Raw genomic sequence first — 20,808 nt, forward strand, 5'->3', positions numbered from 1 at the left:
CACTGATAATCTGAGAAGGGGTAATTTTATACAGTTTTTAAAAATCTTTATGTTCTTATTTCTTTCCTCATGGTGTGAATTTCTTGAATAAATGAAAACAGAATTTACAGAACAGTAAAAATATTTTTGTGGTACTGGAAAAAGAAAAGCCTTGATTTCATGGTTATGGGGATTACCATAGCTTGACTAAAAATATTTTTTCTGGGGAACTAATATAGATGGCTTAGTGGATTGTTAAAGCAATGAAAAGCTTTTCACATATACAGTAGAACCTCAGAGTTACGAATACCAGACTTACTAACTGACAGTCAACCATACACCTGATTTGGTACTGGAGATACGCAATCAGGCAGCAGCGGGGCAGGGGAGCAAATACAGTACAGTACTGTTAAACATAAACTACTAAAAATATAAATGGAAAGGTTAAAAAAAAGATTTGGCAAGGTAAGGAAACTGTTTCTGTGCTTGTTTCATTTAAATTCAGACGGTTAAAAGCAGCATTTTTCTTCTGCATAGTAAAGTTTCAAAGCTGTATTAAGTCAATGTTCATTTGTAAACTTTTGAAAGAACAACCATAACATTTGTTCAGAGTTATGAACATTTCAGAGTTATGAACAACCGCCATTCCCGAGGTGTTCATAACTCTCAGGTTCTACCATAAGTCACTCATATGAATTCAACGCAGGCTATAGTTGTTAACATCTGACCTTTGTGCTCTAATTTATATGAAATGGGAAATGCTTTATACTCTGTCTGACTTCTCGTGGGCAGGTGTCTCCTGACAAAAAGTAACACCAAAATTTGGTGCCTGTATTCCAAATGTAAGCAGAGAGACTAGGGTAAGATTCTCAGCTGGTGTAAATTGGTGTCACTTCATTGCAGGATGTGGATATCTGATGATTTACACCAACTGAGGATCTGGCCCTTGGTCTCCAGCCCTAAATATGGTCCCTGATGGTCTGGGTGAAGGTCTATTAGGATAATATTTGCAGAACGGCCATCATCCACCCTTAGGTACATGAACTAAACAACCGTTTCAGTGTTCTCTGCTATTTATCTTTCATAAGAATCAGCTCACTTTAATGGGAGCAACAAACATTTCTGTGAACTGATTTTTTTTTTTTAAGACCAGAAGGGATCATTATGATCATTTAGATTTGCTTTCTGTATTGCACTGACCTTAAAATTGCATCCAGTGATTCCCCCATTTTTGCATCCCAACAACTTGTGGCTAAACTATAGCATACCTTTCAGAAAGATATCCAACCTTAATTAACAATTTCAACTGAAGGAGAATTTATCACATCCCTGGATTAGTTGTAACTGTGACCTGTCCTCAAGGTTATTAATCATCCCACCAATATTAGTGTCACCTGCAAACTTTTTCCCTGAGTCAGGAAAACACTTTAAGTGCCTGGTTCAGTCCATTCCTTTTCAGTATTTAAGCACGTTTTACCAAATGAGGATGCTTTCCTAAGTTTGGGGCCTTTAACTGGGCAGATGGATGGAAACATAGCACTCTCATACACACACAGAACTAAATGTTCTAAACTTTGCACAGGTGAAGTGCAGTGGAAGATCACGGTAAGTGACTACATATATTACATGAAGACATTCATTTGCTTGAAGTAGTAGTCTTGCCCGCTGTATTTAAACCGTGTACATAGGTGTGAACTATGCAAAAAGGGAGGGGATGGAGAAGGAGATTCACTCTTTTGGAGCAACAGTCCTACCCACATAGTTATAATTTGCAGTTAAAACAAGTCTTAGCAGTACAGAACTGTGTATGTATTTGTCAACTGTTTAAACACACAAGTAATTACTAGTATGGTAAGGCTTATTTAACGGTTTTAAAAGGCAAACGTAAAAATCCTCTGAATAATAATATTGGGAAAAGGCTGTAATGGTAATGGAGACAGAGGAGACTAACAAGAAGAGATTTAGGAAGGCTTAGCCTTTCAAGATGATTATTTAGGGTTAGAGCATATTTTGTAAATGTGTCAGAGTGGAGTGGGTTTTACAAAAATACAGATTTGAGGAAATTAGCTTTATTTGGTCTCTCATTCTCTCTTGCCAATTTCTTTTTAAAAATAACTTTTTTATTGAAGGAACACATCATGACATAATACATGCCATGGGGGAGCTACAAAACTCTCTTAAGAAGGATAGTACCATGTACCCAAACAGCTGTAAAACACAAAGTAATACATCATAGCATTAAGCCTCAACCTTAATAAAAATAAGGTAGCTAAGGAGGTATTTTTGTTTTATTTTTAGCTGAGGCTTGGTTTGTAAGCCAGTTGTGGATGCCAGATAATCCCAATAAAGCTGCCAAATGTCATATTAGTCCATGTCTTTGCATATTGTATAATACTTTGTAAGACCTTCTGTTGTAGCTGCTTAGAAGAACTTCTCTCTTTTTTTTGACAGGTTTCAGAGTAACAGCCGTGTTAGTCTGTATTCGCAGAAAGAAAAGGAGTACTTGTGGCACCTTAGAGACTAACGAATTTATTTGAGCATGAGCTTTCGTGAGCTACAGCTCACTTTCTGCCTGATTTGGACATGTTTTTATAACAATTCACTTTCATGGAAAAAGCCACAAAATGTTTTTCATATTTTAAGGACGTATTAGATCAATCTGCTCAGTACTAAAGTTTTTCTTAATTGACTTATTTTTCCCCCACACCTCTTTTGCCTTCCAGAGTTTACCCCTTGTATCTTACCAAATTTGTCGGTTGAGGAGCATTTGAGAGTATCCCTTTATAGCTGCGGGTGGGCGGATGGACAGATAATTGCTTGTTAATTGCTCATCTAAGTATTGCAAACAATGAATCTGAAATATGTCTGCATATTCTCTTGCCTGTGGAAAATGTTGTATAGGTACAAGATTATTGCCAAAATTACACAGATCCAAATAAAGTTAGAGGAAATAAACCAGACATGGAAATTAAACTTCCCTTCTCCCCAAATCCTAGAAAGGAATCTAGTTCTCAGGCTATTTACATGCAAAGTTTGGAAGACTTTCTTCAGCCATTTCTGGTTATTGGTGAACGGGGAAAGAGTATTATGCTTCTGGAAAAATGTTTTTTTTTCCACTCCTCAGTAACTCAAATATCGTTGAAGGGAGTTTTATTTATTTTTCCTCCCATTTCCCCCCCCCAAAAAACCCCACCAAAAACAAAACAAAAAAACCAACAAGACTTTATCTCTGGGCTGGGACCATGCATGGAAAGTTTCAGGATAATTTCAAGAAATTGTTGAGCATTTAAAAAAAGAAAGAAAAAAAAAGGAATTATAAAGAAAGTCCTAATGTAACTTCAGCTGTAGCTCCAGGTATTAAGAAAGCTATAATAAAAATGCTTTTATCAAACTTTTTAAAAATTCAGATAATCTTTTTAGAACACAGAAGGGGATAAAAAGGACCTTCTTTTGATGAGGGCACTTTTGTTGAAAACCTACATAATCCTTTCCCAAATCTTTTGGACTTTTTGAGAGAGAGAAGTACCAGAGAGCCCCTTTTCTTGATTAATAATAGGTCTGATAAAATTCTGTATTTGCCAGTTTGAGAGCTGTATTTTTGCTTTAGTTTAGGTACACTGGCTTTTTTAACACTTTTCCAAGAAAAAAATTATTTAATCTTATAAACTGTAATTTCAAATGCATCAATGTTTTTGTGACGTAACCTGTGTATATGGGCCTCAAATGTAGCTGCATCTTTTATGTCAGGAATTTAAAGGCATCTTCTGGCAAAAAGTGTGATAATTTCCCAGGCTGAAACTTAACCAGCACATTTCCTCATAAACACATGTAGATAAGTACAGAAAAATGGGTTTGCATGATTACTCTTGAAAATCTAGCCACAAATTGAGCCGAATTTAGGTTTAGGATTAAGGGAGTTGAAATCAGTTCTGTTCTTTGATTCTGTTTTGTTTTAAAGTGCAATGAAGATTAATCTGTTGAAGTTTCTGTACTACTGGACATACTAATTATTGCTATCGGTGATTTTGTTTGCACTCCGGGATTACAGTTAAGGGGGTAGGTGGCTGAAATGTACTAGGTTCAACTGTGAGTAAGCGCTTAAGTCTGAAAATCTCAATGTCCACTGGAGCTTTTGTGCATAAGTGTTGCAGGGTCTTCACAGACGGAGGTGCATTTGTGTTTGTAGTCTGCTAATCTAAAAGTGGTTTTCTGGTAAGGTTAATGCCCACATAATTCCTCAGGGTCTTGACATAGGGTTTAATTGCCACTTGGCCAACAAATGTTTGTTTTTTGTCCTGTGTGGAATTCGAGGGGACCCAGCAATGCAAACTATTGACTGATGGAGGACAAACAAAGGAAATACAGTATTTTATGTTCTTTTAATTCAGGTCCAAGTGGATTTGGATTAAGTGTTTATTCAGTTTGCTGGCTGCTTCAGATGCTGTGGCATATTGATTCCTTTTATTACTAGCAGCCATTTAACCTGACCTCTCCCAGATCCAGTATTTTAAAAGCCATAAATTTTAACTTTACTTCTGAGCAAAGGCTGAAATGCTGTGAAAGCCTTTTTATTAGCCGAGCTTTCCCTTGCTCCGTGTTCCTGTGTCACCCATGGCAACAATATTTAGAGCTTCTTAAATGAGAGTGGCTGTTGGGCAGTTACAGGAGAAGGGGGGAGCTGCAATAAAATGAACTCATAAACATCTTCAGTGTGTGGGATTCACTGATCAGGGAGCGGGCAGGTGTACATAAGAAATAGTTTATAAGCAAAGGCTTTCCCCCATTTATTTTGTTAGAGATTTCGTTTTCTGCTAGTCTTCTAATTTCTGCAGAAGAAGGGGGGAAAAAGGGATTATTTTATGCAATGATTTTTTTTTAATTGCAGGTTAAATCATCAGTAACATTGTAAAGTTTTTCTTCGCTCTCCTAACCCTGGCTTTTCTTTTATAATAATAATAATCTTCCCATGTTGCTATAATACCCTTGATTAATCCCCAAAACGATTCTTGAAAATTTTAAGCTGCAGAGCCCCATATCGGTATGTGTGTTTTTAAAAATGTGTCCAGACTAAAACTTACTGTACAAAATTGGCTTGGCACTTCTTAATTTAATCAATTGTAAATAAGATGACTAATTTAAAAGGATTTTTTTTGCATTCACATGCAAATAACTCAGAAACAGCTTCAATTAGAAAACACTGAAAAGCTAGAAGTTCATAATAAGATTTTTTTTTATTTTCTGTTTTTAATTTCAATATAGATATTTTATAAGGTATGTTTTAAAAAAATCTGATTGCAAGATCGTAGCCTAAGATGCTTAAGTGGTTACTCTGGCCCTGATTCAACAAACAGTTTAAATACATGCTTAAATCCCACTGAAGTCAGTGGAATTTAAGAATAGGCTTAACTTAAAGCATATGCTTAATTACTTGGCTAAATATAGATGGATTTAAATATGTGTCTAAAGTTAAGCATTTGCTGGAGTGCTTTACCAAATCAAAGCTATAAGTATAATTTCCATGGACTTGAAGTCAATGGGATTTTTACCTTTGATTCTAATGAAATAATATCAGGCTCCATATTTCCAGTCCCTGGGGCAACCGTGCTTTGTGTCACTCACCAGATCTCTGTCTTGTTCTACACTGAAATATCCCCATTTGTGGACCTACTGTGCTCTACCATGATTAACATTTTGAAAAGATGTTCCACTTTCTTTCTTTCTTTGGCATTAATCCACATCTAATACAGAAAATTAGGGCAAGCTTTTTACATTGAAGTCATTGCAAAAGGGGCAGTGTTCCCCAATGTATAGATAGCCTAAATTTAAAGGAACAAGGAAATGTCACACTGGGGAAAATATGCCTGTCTTAAAACAAATCCATGTACCTTGTATTTTTCTTTTCTTTTCTTAAGAAAAACTGCCTATTTTGCTGATTATCAGAGCTATGATTGTTTGAACATGCGATTTCTTCCTTAGCCTATCAGCCCTTATTGTGTTTCACATGGGTAGTTCCCTGTGCCCACACGGAGCCATGTTGAAGCAGATGCAGGGGTCCTCCTGTGCATAATGCATTGCAGAATCAGGGTCTGAATTTGTTTCTGAGACAAGTCATTATTGTGGATTTGAGATATCTGTCATTTCCTTAGCAACAGACTGATATAATAAAAACAAGGTTATTACTTCACTGCAGTATCAAGCAAGAACAGAAGCTGAGTGAAAAGGCTCAAATGAAAATATTTGCACCTAAAGACAGGGAAACTGAAACTAGCAAAGTAAATGGCATTTTGTATAAATGTCCACTTTTTTCATATTTCTCAGTAAAAAGAAGTCTCTCTCAAAGAAATGTGTCATCTAACTGATTTGCCTTATTTTCCCCTGTAGCATCCTTCCTCCTACAGTCTATGAAGAAGCATCCTGCTGTGCTCAGAAGTAAAATTTAACGTTCTCGATAGCCCCATGTTCTCACATACTTACAGAAGTGAAGTTTCGTGGATATTAGCATTGGGCCCCTCATTTGTTGTGCAGCTTTGGTTTGGGATCAAAAAGCTTGTTTTAAAATGTCTGCCTTTGTAATCTAGATCGATTTATCGAAAGCATCACGTTCCCTGCTCATCTGTAGCGTGGAACAGATCTGTGATTTTATCAGAGAGGGGAGAATTGAAGTAAACAGGACACTGGAATTCTTACTTCTCTTCAGTTTTGGACTGATCAATTTACAAAGAGCCTGAACTCGGAATCATATTTTCTGAAACCTGAAGATTTTCCAGTCTGTTCGGCCTTTCCCATATGCATTCTCCCCTCGTAGGTTGTAACAGCTAAATCCTAGAATGCATTTAATAGACATAAATCATCCTTAGGAGAAATCTCCTGTTTTGAAGACGGTAAAGTAGCTTAATTTATTCCTAGAGTCACACTGACCACAGGCCCCTCAATTTGCACCAAATGGGAAAAAAACACAAGTTATCTTGGGGTAGAGACTCAAATTCCTATGAAAACATTTTGCCGCTTGTAGTGCTATGGTATAAAGTAAAAGGTTGTGTCAGAGGTTAAACTGTGCAATCAAATAAAGAAAGCTACTTATTCTAATAGGTGGCATCAAATTTTGTGACGAGACTAACTTAGTTTGTATTTTGTCTAAAATGTTCATCACAAAGCTAAACATGTCTTTGCTTTAAACTAAATTTCTTCTTAATTCATACTCTTATTTCTGTGACTGTGTGAAGCTCATTAACGTTTTGCAGAGATGTATAGAAAAACTCATGTTTAGTGACTGGCAGTTTTTCTTCTTGAAATATTAACACATTGCCTCACAACTGCAGTATCTGTTAGTGGTAGACTGTCAAAAATGGCTACACCAGGGTTCGTTCCCAACACAGCATCGTCCTGCATTTCTGACTTATATCTAGTGACTTCATTAGTCCGTGCATTTCCTCCTCAGCTAATGAACAGCATCCTTTCCTGGCCTTCAAGATGTAAACCGCCATTATTCATAGTTGAAATTGTAGATCTTACAAGTATGAACTAATTTGCAATCATCATATACAGTAAAGTAGATTGAAATGTCAGTAAATCTAAGTCTGTAGCAAACTTTTTCGATCAGAGAACTTGTTAAATTCCCTGATGTGTTGATTTTTCTTTCTTAGATGTATCTGTCAGGTGTAACATTATTCAGCACTTGGTATTTCTGCTTCTAATTTAGGATACTTGGCTTGAAGTATAAACCAACTAGAAGATGCATGTTATCTCTTATTTGTGAGTGCAGGAAATTTAGCACATTTTCCTTGCTTTTATCAAGTCTTTCATAATGTCTTCCATGCTTACTAAATGAACCAGTGTTGAAAGGGCCATAGCATCATTAAGGTCTCTCTACAGAAATAGCCTCTGATAGCTACTCGCTTGAAAAGCACAAACTAAACAGTGCAATGACTTTGAAATCCCTCCTTTCCAAATCATTCTGAGCGTCTGAGCAGTTGACGTTTCAGGAAGTTTGAGAGAGAGAGAGAGAGAGAGAGAGAGAGAGAAGTCCTTTTCAACTGTATACATTGTGATGCCTACCAGAAATATATGTAATCATATTAAACTAAGACTGTTCGCAAAAAAGTGAACATGAATTAACTGAGTCACTGTATAATCTTATGTGACCCTTGTGGGCAGGGACCATGACTATCTTTCTGCTTTCTGAGGTGCCTAGCGCACCAGGTTGTTGTTAATGACAACTACTTTTTCTTGTGACCTAGTGCTTGTTAAGAGGGAAACTTATACTTTTTTTTCTTTTATACATCAGTTTATTTAGAGGAGGATTTTCACTGGTTGCCTACCTCCGCTTTTGCCTTTGGAAATCCTCCCCCTGACCTTAAGTTGACCAAGTCTGTTGTTCTTGTATACTTTACTATAGTTTGAATACTTCTCTGTGTGATTTTTGGGAAGCCTGAAGGCACTGTTTTATGAGCTTGATACCAATACCTTAAGATTCTGTACAGTTGTAAGCCTGCCTTACTCTCCTTGACTGAGAGCTACGGTGCTTCTGTAATTTTGTTTTCCTTTCTGTTTGCCAGCCTCAACTCTGCTGTGTCAAGTTAAGAATAGCAATGCATTGTCTGCTTATTGACTAGTGTAAATTAATCAGTTGACCAAACACATTTTTAGTTTAACATCAGCACACACATGGGTATCAGCAGCACAGTCATACAAAATTCAACCTATTCCATCAGTTCCTTTGCATGTAAACAAAAGATCGAGGTCATATGCCCAAGTCAGGTCATGGCAAGTCAAGATTGGGTCAGGTTATTCTCTGCCCAATGACTCTGTAGTTGAGTAGTCTAGCTGCTGGGAGTGGTTTTGTTAACAATTTTCACATTGTCCCAGTTTCCAGAGGCGTAAATGGTAGGATATCCATTCTCCTTTGGTAAAAATTCTTTTTTGCCTGTTCAGCTATAAAAAAAAAAAAAATCCTCACCATACACCATGCAGCAGAAAGTAGTAATACATATTCAGGGTTTCAGTAAATCTAATTCCTGACCATTCATAATCTAATACAATATTGTATTTAATAATTACTCCATTCCCTTTTCCCTTCCGTTTTTCCTCAAAAATGGTCATAACCACATTATAGCTCTAAATACTCTCTCTTAAGCATGTTGTTATCATTTTTGTTATTATGAGGAATCACTATATAAAATTAATGATAAACACAAGTTCAGGGTGTTTTAGGGGCTTTTTTTATTAACATGGCCAATACAGGTTGATACCTCTTCCTATTCCCCCTCTTTCTTGAACCCTCTTCCCCCCACTTTTCTGGATGGCCACTTCTCCCCATAATAGTTGCATTATTTACCTATTTACCAGTCTTTTAGGTGGCTGGACAAGGGGCAGCATGCTTGAACCTGGTCTGTTCCCATCCAGCATAAGAGATTAAGGGGTAGGTTTGTTTGCATGTTGGAGAGAGAGAGATGGGATGTGAATGGAAATGTGTGACCCATACAAAGATGGAAAGGTAGTAACAGGAAGAAAACTTGTCATCTACTTGTATATCAAAGAAGAACAGTCAGTAATGGTATTGGTGTCAAAGAATGAATCAGGCAAACAGTAAAGCTACACCTGACACCATTTCCCTGTTAAAGATAATCACTTTGACCAGGGTCAGTAAGAGGGAAATTGCCCATCTAACATATGGTCCAGAATAAATGTTGGTCTCCAAGGAAAGAAATCACTGAGATCAGAAACACATGACCTCTAATACTTTGGAAGTTAGCCTAGGAGGTAATTATTCGAGCCATCATGGAAAGAAAGAAAGATCTGTATAGCCTAAGCTAAATTTAGATCTTGGAATATTGCACATAAACACTGTCAGAATTATTCATTTTGAATTGGTCCTGTTTATAAGCTATTCCTGATTTTATTAATATATTTTGTTCATACGTATTCACTACATCATCTAGACTAGCAGTTTTCGACCTACGACTTTACACAAATGATTCACCTACACCATTCATTATTTGCTGTTTGTGATGTTTAATTGGTCATCTAAGTCCCAGGGTATTGTTTCTGGAAGAATAATGAATGAAGAACCCACTTGTTTGAACACAAATATCCTGGCCTACATGTGAGTTCAGGTATTCATAAGAAGAACAACCAGTACCCAGAGAACATTGTGGAAAAAAAACTGCTTATGAATACTGTATAAATAGCGTGGACATTGTCAAACCAAACAGCCATTCATAACTCAGAGGATTTTTCACATATGCTGCTTATGCCATATTCAAACAGCTCTACTAACAGACGTTTTTTAAACTTAGTGTATTAGGAGCAAAACAGATTTATCAAGGGATATAAGAGAACCGATTCATCAGTAAGAGAAATCTAATAATAGACTATGACAATCTGAGTAAAGATGATCTACAAAGGATAATAGAGAAGGGTTCACCCACTTTTTGGACACTGCAGTTAAGTTCAGATCAGTCTATCACAAAAGGGTTGTGGCATCAACAGAAGGGGACCTGAGAAAGGTCAAAAATTCTCAGAAGAAAGGAAATATGTCCAAAGGAGAGGAGATTTTAAAAATTAGGAATATGTATGTATGTATGTATCTTAGAAGTAAAGGATTATAAAATAATGAACAGTTTACAGAAAGTAAATCAGGTGCTCCTATTTACCCTTTATCATACAACCAGAACAGGGGAACATCCAATAAAATAAAAACACAACAAATTTAAAACTAATGATAGGTAATATTTAGTACACAGTGAATTAACCTGTGGAACTCATTGCTTCACTATTTGTGACCCAAATCTTAATAGGAATCAGAAAAGAAATAAGAAAAGGAGTACTTGTGGCACCTTAGAGACTAACAAATTTATTTGAGCATAAGCTTTCGTGAGCTACAGCTCACTTCATCGGATGCTGCATCCGATGAAGTGAGCTGTAGCTCACGAAAGCTTATGCTCAAATAAACTTGTTAGTCTCTAAGGTGCCACAAGTCCTCCTTTTCTTTTTGCGAATACAGACTAACACGGCTGCTACTCAGAAAAGAAATAGGTATTTACATGAACAATAAGAATATCTACAGTTATTGCATAGGATGGATTTTGTACAAGGGATATAAATTCTCATGCTGCAGCATATAAGCCAATCATAAATTGCTGGGGGGGAGCGGGTAAGGGGAAAACTTCCACAAAGAGCAGTCTATTCCATAATTGTTCATTATGGGTTTTTGTGCATCTTAAAGCATCTGCTAATGGCCACTCTCTGTGAAAGGATACTAAAGTAGAGGGGTCATTGGTCTGCCTATTTGTGGCAGTTCCTACATCTCTTAACAAGTAGATTGACTAGCATGATTGTCACAGCCTCACGAAGAAAGATGAAGGAAATAAAAACTGAAATGGAAAAGGTGTTAACTGTAAAACTGTCTGAGAGTTAGACCTAACTCTTCTCTTAAAGTAAACACCTTCACTAAATGTTCCCATTTTAATAAGGGAATAATTTAATAATTGATAGCACCATCATCAATAATGAAAAATTTAATCAATGTTCATCTGGATTCAGATATTCTTTCATTGGCAGATTTTAGTGCTAGAGTGGGAAGTTCCAATGTTGCCATTGAAATCTCAGACAAAATGATTATAGCCTGAGGAAAAGGGCAACTAAATGCTCAACTATTAATCTGTTCAAGAAGGACCTTGATAAGCTTTTGAATAAATGAAGATACCTTTTAAAATGACAGAATATGGGGAGCTCACAGATGAAATTTCACTTTCATTTCTAGTGAGTGGGAAGTGTAGTTAATCTTTAGTATTTCACCCCATCTTTTGAAGGTAACACAATATTTTATAATATTAGGCCATGAAATGATCAAAAGCTATTGAACTTTTGCTTTAATTTTAGGGATATTAGCAACGATTTCAATTATTTAATGAAGCATTTGACTGACTTTACTAGATAAATAAATAGTGTTCTGGCTTTTTTTTCTTTTTGAACAGCAAACCTAAATCATTACATGAAAGTGACTAAGTGTTCTCCTTGGGAAAAAAAACAGGAAGTTCCTAGTTATTGCTAAAATTAATTCCTCAGAGGGACTTTCATGGTAGGACAAGCTGGCAAAATATAGAATGCTTATACAAAAAGTTGCATACTTTGCCAATAACTTTGTGTTTCCCATGCAATTGTTGAAGATTAAAGAGTCTTCTCTCACAACCCAGATTGTACTGGATAATATGGAATCATGTAAGAAAGACTGCATCTTAATATGTGCACACAAACTGTCTGAGGGGGGTGGTGGGATGGGGAAGAGGTATTGGGTAGAGTGATGGGCAGGAGTTCCATAAGGTGGGGTATAGAAACATAAGCAGATGAGGGGACAGGGTTAAAAGTTTGGGGACGGGACAAATTATGGTTGTACAAGTAACTTTAATTCTGGCATTTCCTAACTTCTGAGTGCTTGACTTTGCAACATGAACAATGCTCTCTCTCTACGTAAGTGACTGCATTTAAAAAAAAAAAAAACTTAAAATTTAAAAAATAACCATCATTTCTTTATATGGAATTATATTGACACCCCCCCCACATGGGTCATCTGTAGAGCTGCAATGTTATATCCATAGAACAGTCTTCTATCACTTGAGCTAATGGAGCAACTGGTAGCAGTAGAAGGCTGTTACCTTCTGTGTGGACAGGGATGGAGACATACACTTTGCCGGTTGGCTTCACAGCTGTTTGCTACACAGTAAAGGAGTGTAGAGACTCCAGAATAGTGGGTTCAATTCCAAATTCTGTAAAGGATTGCTCTCAAGGGGTTACAGAGTCATCTTCTTGTGTCCCCTTCTGCTTCCATCCCAGCCCTTCCTACCTCTTTCCCCTCCTCTGTTGTGCATCCCCTTTGCCCTATTCTTGTTCCTATCCTCCTTCCAGGTTCCTACCCTATCTTTCTCCAGCTTCTGCCTCTATCATTTCTCTTGTTCCTGTTCCCCATCTGCTCCTGTTTTTTAACACACTGCCCTACCGATTTCCTGCCTGTTATCCTACCCTCTACTTTTTCCCCTCCCAGATCCCATTCCTTACCCCTCTGCATTTGAGTCAGACTGTTTCCTTATCATCGTCATTAGTGCCTAGGCACTGTGCTGTAGGGTAAGTCCTCCAGGGAGTGTAGAGATGTCACACTTGTACCTTCTTCATGCAGTCTTTGATTCCTTGGCACACTTCCTGCTGGTGCAGAAACTAGGCAGCCCAAGTTGGAGCAGTTGCAGGTTGAAGCTACACAGACCAGTAAGGGGTTTGTTACCTCTCTGCTGTTCATAGTTCCTGTTCATAATAAAGAGTGTATCTTGATGCCACTCTGCTCAGCAGTGAGATACAATGTGGTGCCGGGAATGGGGCACAGCATGCTGGAAGACCTAGTGAGAGGTAACAATGAACTGGCTATTACAGAGCATGTGCAGCTGCAAGTGACTCCTCCACCAGCCATGAGAAAAGCTGAATATGCCTCGAAACAATTCAAACAGCAGTATGAGCTGTGTATGAAAGCCACTGGAGCAAATAAACTGGAGGATGAGCAAAAGATTGATCTGCTCTTAACAGTGGCAGGCACAGAAGCCTTAGCTGTATACACTGTGTTCCATACAGATGGTGGTGGGGAAGGAGAGAAAAGCTTGGCAGAAAAAATGAAAATGTTTAAGCATCATTTTGTTCGTAGAAAAAATGTACTGATGAAAGAGATGTCCAGGATGAGACCACAGAATGAAGGGGAGACAACAGAGGAGTTTGTCAGACTTAAAACTAAAAAGTCAGTCCTGTGAATATGGAATATTAAAAGACTCTCTTTAAAGACCACATTGTTCTGGGGTGTAACAAAAACAAAGGCTATGAACAGTTACTAAGGGAGATGGATTTGACACTAGGAAGAGCAATATGTGTATGCCAAGCATTTTAACAAACAACAACAAAGCCTGGAGAAAGACACACACCACATAACTGAGAGTATCAGAACTTAACCAGCAAGGGAAAGTTCACAAAAAATAAATCGGCCAAGACAGGCACATGGAAACCAAGAAGCAATGCCATCGATGAGGCAACCAGCATATGTATAGGAAATGCCCAGCATTCAGGCAAATATGTAGAAACTGTAATAAACCCAACCATTGTGCTAAAATGTGCAGAGAAAGTGCATGTATTGGGTGCAGAAAGGAATTCCTTAAGTGAAGAGAGAAAGCTGTTCTTAAGCCCAATATTGGAGGAGGCTGAAAACTCAAAAGATTAGCACCATTTGTGCACATTTTAATTAGCCAATCTGAGATACAAGATAGACACTTTTCAGAGTAGCAGCCGTGTTAGTCTGTATTTGCAAAAAGAAAACGGGTACTTGTGGCACCTTAGAGACTAACCAATTTATTTGAGCATGAGCTTTCATGAGCTATAGCTCACTTCACTGGGGCACAAGTAAATGTGATAACAGAAAATGAAATTGAGATGCAAGGAGCACAAGAACATGGGATTTTGAAAAGTGTCCATGAAAGACTACAATGGAGGAACAATTCCAGTGCTGGGAGAAAAGGAGTACTTGTGGCACCTTAGAGACTACCAAATTTATTTGAGCATAAGCTTTCGTGAGCTAGTACAGATTGATGCTTCAATACAAGGGAAAACATAAAACAAGAGTTTGTGATAATGCACAGAGACAAGCAACCAGACTTTTGCCTACACATGAGAGATATTTGGTCTTGTTAAGAGGATGTATACTATAGAGAGTCAGAAAGAAAACATAGAACTGGATATTCAAGTATTGCTATAGAAAGCTGTATTCCCAGGAAATGGACGTCTCCCAGTAATATACAAGATACGGTTAAGAGAAGATGCAGGACCTGTGGTTCATGCTACATGAAAAGCTCACCAACCTTAAAAGGGAGGCTAGAAGAGGAGTTGCAAAACATGACATCAAATACTATCATTTGGAGAAAAGAAGAGTCAACAGGTTGGATTCGCTCTTTAATAATTGTAGAGAAAAAATGGCTGTGTTGAGACCCTAAGGAGCTGAACAGAAACATAAAAAGAGAATACTCCCAGTTGCCCACAAGGATGTGAACTGTTGTCTGAAATGGCAGGAGCCAAATTCTTCAGCAAGTTAGATGTATCGAGGGGATTTTGGCAAATCATCTTTTGAACACTGAGAGCTCCAAGATCTGCACTTTCAAAACAGAACTTGGCAGATACTGCTTCCTAAGACTGCTTGTTGGCGTATGTTTGGCTCAAGAAGTATTTCACCCTACAATGAGCCATTTGCTAGAGGGTCTGGCAGGCATAAAAATGTACAGTGATGATGTAATAATTTGGGCCAGTTCTGTCACTGAGCATCAGGAATGAGGAGAGTACAGTAAATTGTCAGAGCTAATAACCAATTGAATAAGACCAAATGTCAATTTCAGACAACAGAAATTACATACTTGGGAGAGATTGACTTCTGAGGGCAGCTTTCCGATCAATCAAAGATTCAAGTAAACCTGAACATGACTTTTATGACTTTCCCTATAGTCGGAGTGTCAAAGCAAAAGCTCTCACAAGCCACTGACTGCACTACACAGAAAGGTGCTTGGAGAAGCACCACCAATGGTACAGTAACTGCTTTTGAAAAAGAAAAAGTATGACGTAACTCTGGAGTGCCAGTTGTTTGCCAACACAGGTGTCAGCTTTTTCCTTTCCCTGCGGGTGCCCGACCCCGCTCAGCTCCAGGCCCCACCTGCGCTCCACCCCTTCCTCCTAGACGCCGACCCAGGCCCCACCTGCGCTCCACCCCTTCCCCCAAGATGCTGCCCTGCCTCTTCCTTTCCTGCCCAATTCCGCCCCCTCCCCCGTTCCTCCCCTTCCCCGCTAGTGCCTCCTACATCTGATCGTGGCGGGCGAGAGGCACTGGGTGGGGAGAGGAAGGAGTTAATCAGTGGGGCCACCAGTGGGCAGGAGGCGCTGAGGAGGGGGCGGGGAGGGGCTGGCTGCCAGTGAGTGCTAAGCACCGACTAATTATTTTCCATGTGTGCTGGAACCCTGGAGCACCCACGGAGTTGGCGCCTATGGATACCACATTAGTAAAGCCAGACACTCTCCCAAGAGCACAAGCTCCATCTGACAATACATAGCCTGGAATAGACAGTAAACACGCACGTGAACGTGACAAGTGGCAGGTATATGGGATGAATTGTATACAGAAACAGTTAAAGATGAAATGCTGCAAGGAGTGATACAAGCAATAACCAAAGGAGTCAAAAATCAACCCTTCCCTCCTGCATACCCCTACTGTAAAAAGGAGGTTTCAGTGATCTCCGGATTGCTCTTGAAGGGAACACAGATCGTGGTTCTCCAAGGGATGAGAAGGAAAATATTGGAATGAATACATGGAAGCATACCTGGGAATAACCAAATCAAAAAGGAGAGCTGGAGAAGTTGTTTTCTGGCCGCAGATGAATAGTGACATTGATGGCAAGCAGCTGTGGAACATGTCAGAAGTACAGAACTCCTCTACAACCGATGTATAAATACTCAGTTGCCAGATAAAAACAAAGGATGACCAAGGCTATGGCTATGTTACAGCATAAGTCGACATAAGTTATGTCACTCAGGGCATGAATTAGTCACCCCCCCCCCCCGAGCAATATAACTTATGCCAGTTTAAGCACCGGTGTTGACAGATGATATCAGCGGGAGAGCTTGATTTCGCCACTCGTTGGGGGTGAATTAAGTCAGCGTCAGAGGTCTCTCCCATTGGCTTAGAGCAGTTCCACTAGAGAGCTCTCTAGTGTAGCCATAGCTGAAGAAGTCTGTCGATAGTGAGGAAAGGACTGGGAAAGCACAGACAGAATTTTACAATAAAAGAGCAAGACCTTCCACAGTTAAGAAAACAAAGAGTCAGTGAGAAATGGGCAAGAAGGGCACTGGCCAGTCAAAGTTAAAGTATGGGTGAGGTGACTCTTCCATCACTCAGTGATCACAGATGAAGGCAAAATCTTACTAAGGAATCACAAGTGTCTGCTCAAAGATACCTGACAACTTGGCACAGATGTGTGTCTGCTCTCACTTCACTTAAGATTAAAGCAATTCATAAACTGACCCTGTTATTGACCAGGAGACTGACCAGTCTGTTACAAACAAGGATTTGACAAAAGGGGGTTTGCAATACAGCAGATTGGGAAGACTGCTGAAATGCCCTAAGAGATTGAATGAGACATATTAGGGTTGTGTTTAAGTGACCTGAACAGTTGAGTCAGAGTTACTGTATTTGTAATAATTTGATAGTGTTTTGAAGTAAATCTTCCAGAAAGTGTACAGATGCCACACTTCCTGTACACTCTAGATACAGTCTTTGTTTTCTTAGACACACTGCACGGCTGGGGGCAGAAACAAAGAACACCAGCACAAGGCTGCAACTACACAGAATACTAGGAAGTTTCTTGCCTCTTTGTGTACGTAGTTCTATTCATAATAAAAAGTTTACCTTGAAACGGGACTGCCCATCAGTGAAATAGAACAGGCACTAGCAATAGGGGTCATTCACAGCATAGGATACATGGTTACTCTGCTCTCAGTTCCAGCACTGACAGCCCTGTGTAACGGGAGGACCAACTGCAGAAAAAATCCTGATTCATCTCTGAAGATCTGAGATGTATCGTGCCCTGTGGAGATGGCATATGTGTCGTCCACTCAGTATGTAGGAGTTGTGAGAGGCTAGAACATGCCCAATACAATTGGAATCTTCAGAGAATTTAGCTGCCAGACTTTAACAAGTCTTTATTGAGCATGGGCTAACCAAGATTTTTCAGAGGCTTGTAACTTGACCAAATTAGATCAAATTTTCATGAACATGGTAAAACACAAGTCTGACAGCAGAGCTGTTCCCCTGCCAAATTTCAAGTCCCTGCTCCAAAGCATGGAGGCACTAGAGCATCTCAGCTAAACAGCTGTAAGAATATTTTTAACATGGACAAAAAAACCACGGTTCCCTAACCTTGTTCTCAAAAAAAGCTGAACCATTTTAGCTGAAACTTTCCAAAAATAAAACCAGCATGAGGCAGACACACAATGTAGGAAAATTCACCCTGAATGGTTATATTTAGTGTGATATAGTTTTAAATTCTCCATTTTCTCTAACCTCTCTCACAGTGCCTCAGTATAAGTGCAAATGCTGTGTAAAATTTCCTGTTTATTTGGAGATTGATATGGACTTCACTGATCAGTTAAGTCTTCCAGCCTGAATTGCTTGCTTATTTCTGTTTAAGACAACCTCTTAAGAGTATTTAAACCTAGTTTTTTATGTATTACTTCTTCCTTGTGGAGGTGGGAACTCTGTGCGTAACCTTCTCCAAACCCGCTGTTAATGATGTTCTATTAATTATTTGCCAGTGATGCAGGCAGTAGCTGTTCCCCATGGAAATCAAAGGCATCACCTCTGTAATAATCTTGCCTACATTTGTCCAACAGAAGTCCTAACTCTAGGTCTGCTTCATGGCCTTGTCCAGTTCCAGAGTTGTATTTAGTTTAGCTGATGCAGCGTACCATGCTCTAAGTTATTGAGAGCTGTGTAGTGGCTTCCTGTCCAATCCTAGCAATCAGAGCTGTTTTCTGACTGAAAAGCTCTTTCTGTGCTGATCAGAGAGGTTTTCACTTTGCCCTTTCTTTTGCAGTGATTATGCTTCCCTTGTCTCTTGTTCCTCACTCTCCGCCTGAGACAGACACCACAGTGCCTTTTACTGTTGCACACGTTTTGAGTGATTTTAAGCACCTTTATGATGTATGCAAGTCAATGCTCTAAATCCATTTTAGCACTCACTAATTTGGCAATAATGGCAGTCTCCAGAATGGCAATTAATGAACAAAAGAAGGTTGCATTTCGTGACCTAGCAACCAGGTTTCCCTTAAACTGGGTTTCTGTCTTTTCATTTTTTTTAACCTCATGTCAAAGTCCCTAGGGAATGGCAGTGTAAATTGCTTTGTGTAGACTCTTATGATGATTCGACATTTGGTGCCAATGCTTAGCTTTTCCCGTTTCTTTTAAGATTTCACTCATTTATTTTTTTATTTCTCAGCCCTTACTTTTCACACAGAAAAATGGATATTTAAAATGACGGAGACTCATTCCAGAATTGCTGAAATAACAGCATAATATCAGTATTTCTGCTTTTCTCGTGATCCTAGACTCTCTTCAGTAGTGACAGTGAAATTGTAGGTGAAAGTCTCTTGTTCCGATGTCATCCAGCTACTTGTGGTGGTAACACCTATCGACACTGTTTTATCTGTTGTGCTTTTTAGTATGGCTTAGAGCACATAAGCTGCTTTTATTTTCTACCTTTATTGGTTCCATTTCCTGGCTTGTCATATACAAATTAAGTGAAAACCAAAATACTATTTCAAATTGAGTCAGATCTATGCATTTCCTACGTTGCCCTCCTGATTTGTGTATCTCGGAACTCTCACTTTCTTTTTAGCTTTCCCGCCTCTTGAAATCCGTTTTTGTAAGTGAAAAATCTTGGTAAATTGCAGTGCGGCACAGCTATTATATTAGCAGTAACCTCCCCAAAAAATTCTGTCAGCCATGAGCTGGATGTGTTCATAGACAGAAGACGTCTCCTACGAATCTAGTTGATTTCTCCTGAGAAGGAAAGAGGCCACATCACTGGGCAAATAAGTTTGTATTTTGTTTGTTTTGCTAGAAATTTTTATGCTTTGGTCCTGAAAAACATGCCGAGTGAATTGATAGCATAGCATAGCCTTCAGCTTACGTGACTTGAAGTGAAGGCTTTGGATAAAGACCTTGTAGGAGATCTGGGGATATATTCTCACAAGAAATTTGTTTGCAAATATCTACCGTTCATGCAATCTGAGCCATTCCAAAAGCCAAAAATTTGTTTTTCATAAGTATTTTTGTGAGCTCTAAGGATATGTCATCTCTAACAGGGACCTTTCAGCAGTGTACTGAGTTGGGGTGATTGCTGTCAAAGGTACAGGAATCATTGCAAGCCTCACCTTATGTTTGGTCAGAGGGGAGCTCCAGAAAACCACTGGTAAAATGTCTCTTCCCCAAATCTTAGCTGGAATCTCTATAGAACTTTGTTTATCTTGATAGGTTTCAGAGTAGCAGCCGTGTTAGTCTGTATTTGCAAAAAGAAAAGGAGTACTTGTGGCACCTTAGAGACTAATAAATTTATTTGAGCATAAGCTTTCATGAGCTACAGCTCACTTCATCGGATGCATTCAGTGGAAAATACAGTGGGGAGATTTATATACATAGAGAACATAAAACAATGGGTGTTACCATACACACTGCAAGCAGAGTGATCACTTAAGGTGAGCTATTACCAGCGGGGGGGGGGGAGACCTTTTGTAGTGATAATCAAGGTGGGCCATTGCCAACAGTTGACAAGAACATCTGAGGAACAGTGGGGGGTGGAATAAACATGGGGAAATAGTTTTACTTTGTGTAATGACCCATACACTCCCAGTCTCTATTCAAGCCTAAGTTAATTGTATCCAGTTTGCAAATTAATTCCAATTCAACAGTCTCTTGTTGGAGTCTGTTTTTGAAGGTTTTTTGTTGAAGAATTGCAACTTTTAGGTCTGTAATCGAGTGACCAAAGAGATTGAAGTGTTCTCTGACTGGTTTTTGAACGTTATAATTGTTGATGTCTGATTTGTGTCCATTTATTCTTTGACGTAGAGACTGTCCAGTTTGACCAATGTACATGGCAGAGGGGCATTGCTGGCACATGATGGCATATATCACCTATCGACACTGTTTTATCTGTTGTGCTTTTTAGTATGGCTTAGAGCACATAAGCTGCTGGTAATATCTCACCTTAAGTG

At 38.9% G+C, this 20,808-nt stretch overlaps 1 protein-coding gene across 3 annotated transcripts in view; it reads left to right on the plus strand.

Moving 5' to 3' along the window:
• The window catches only part of PARD3B (par-3 family cell polarity regulator beta), a 615,914-nt gene that overhangs the window by 414,021 nt on the left and 181,085 nt on the right, over nt 1-20,808 (plus strand). The gene's annotated exons all lie outside the window — the stretch shown is intronic.

This window comes from Eretmochelys imbricata, chromosome 11 (assembly GCF_965152235.1).
Source record: "Eretmochelys imbricata isolate rEreImb1 chromosome 11, rEreImb1.hap1, whole genome shotgun sequence".
Taxonomy (NCBI): Eukaryota; Metazoa; Chordata; order Testudines; family Cheloniidae; genus Eretmochelys; species Eretmochelys imbricata.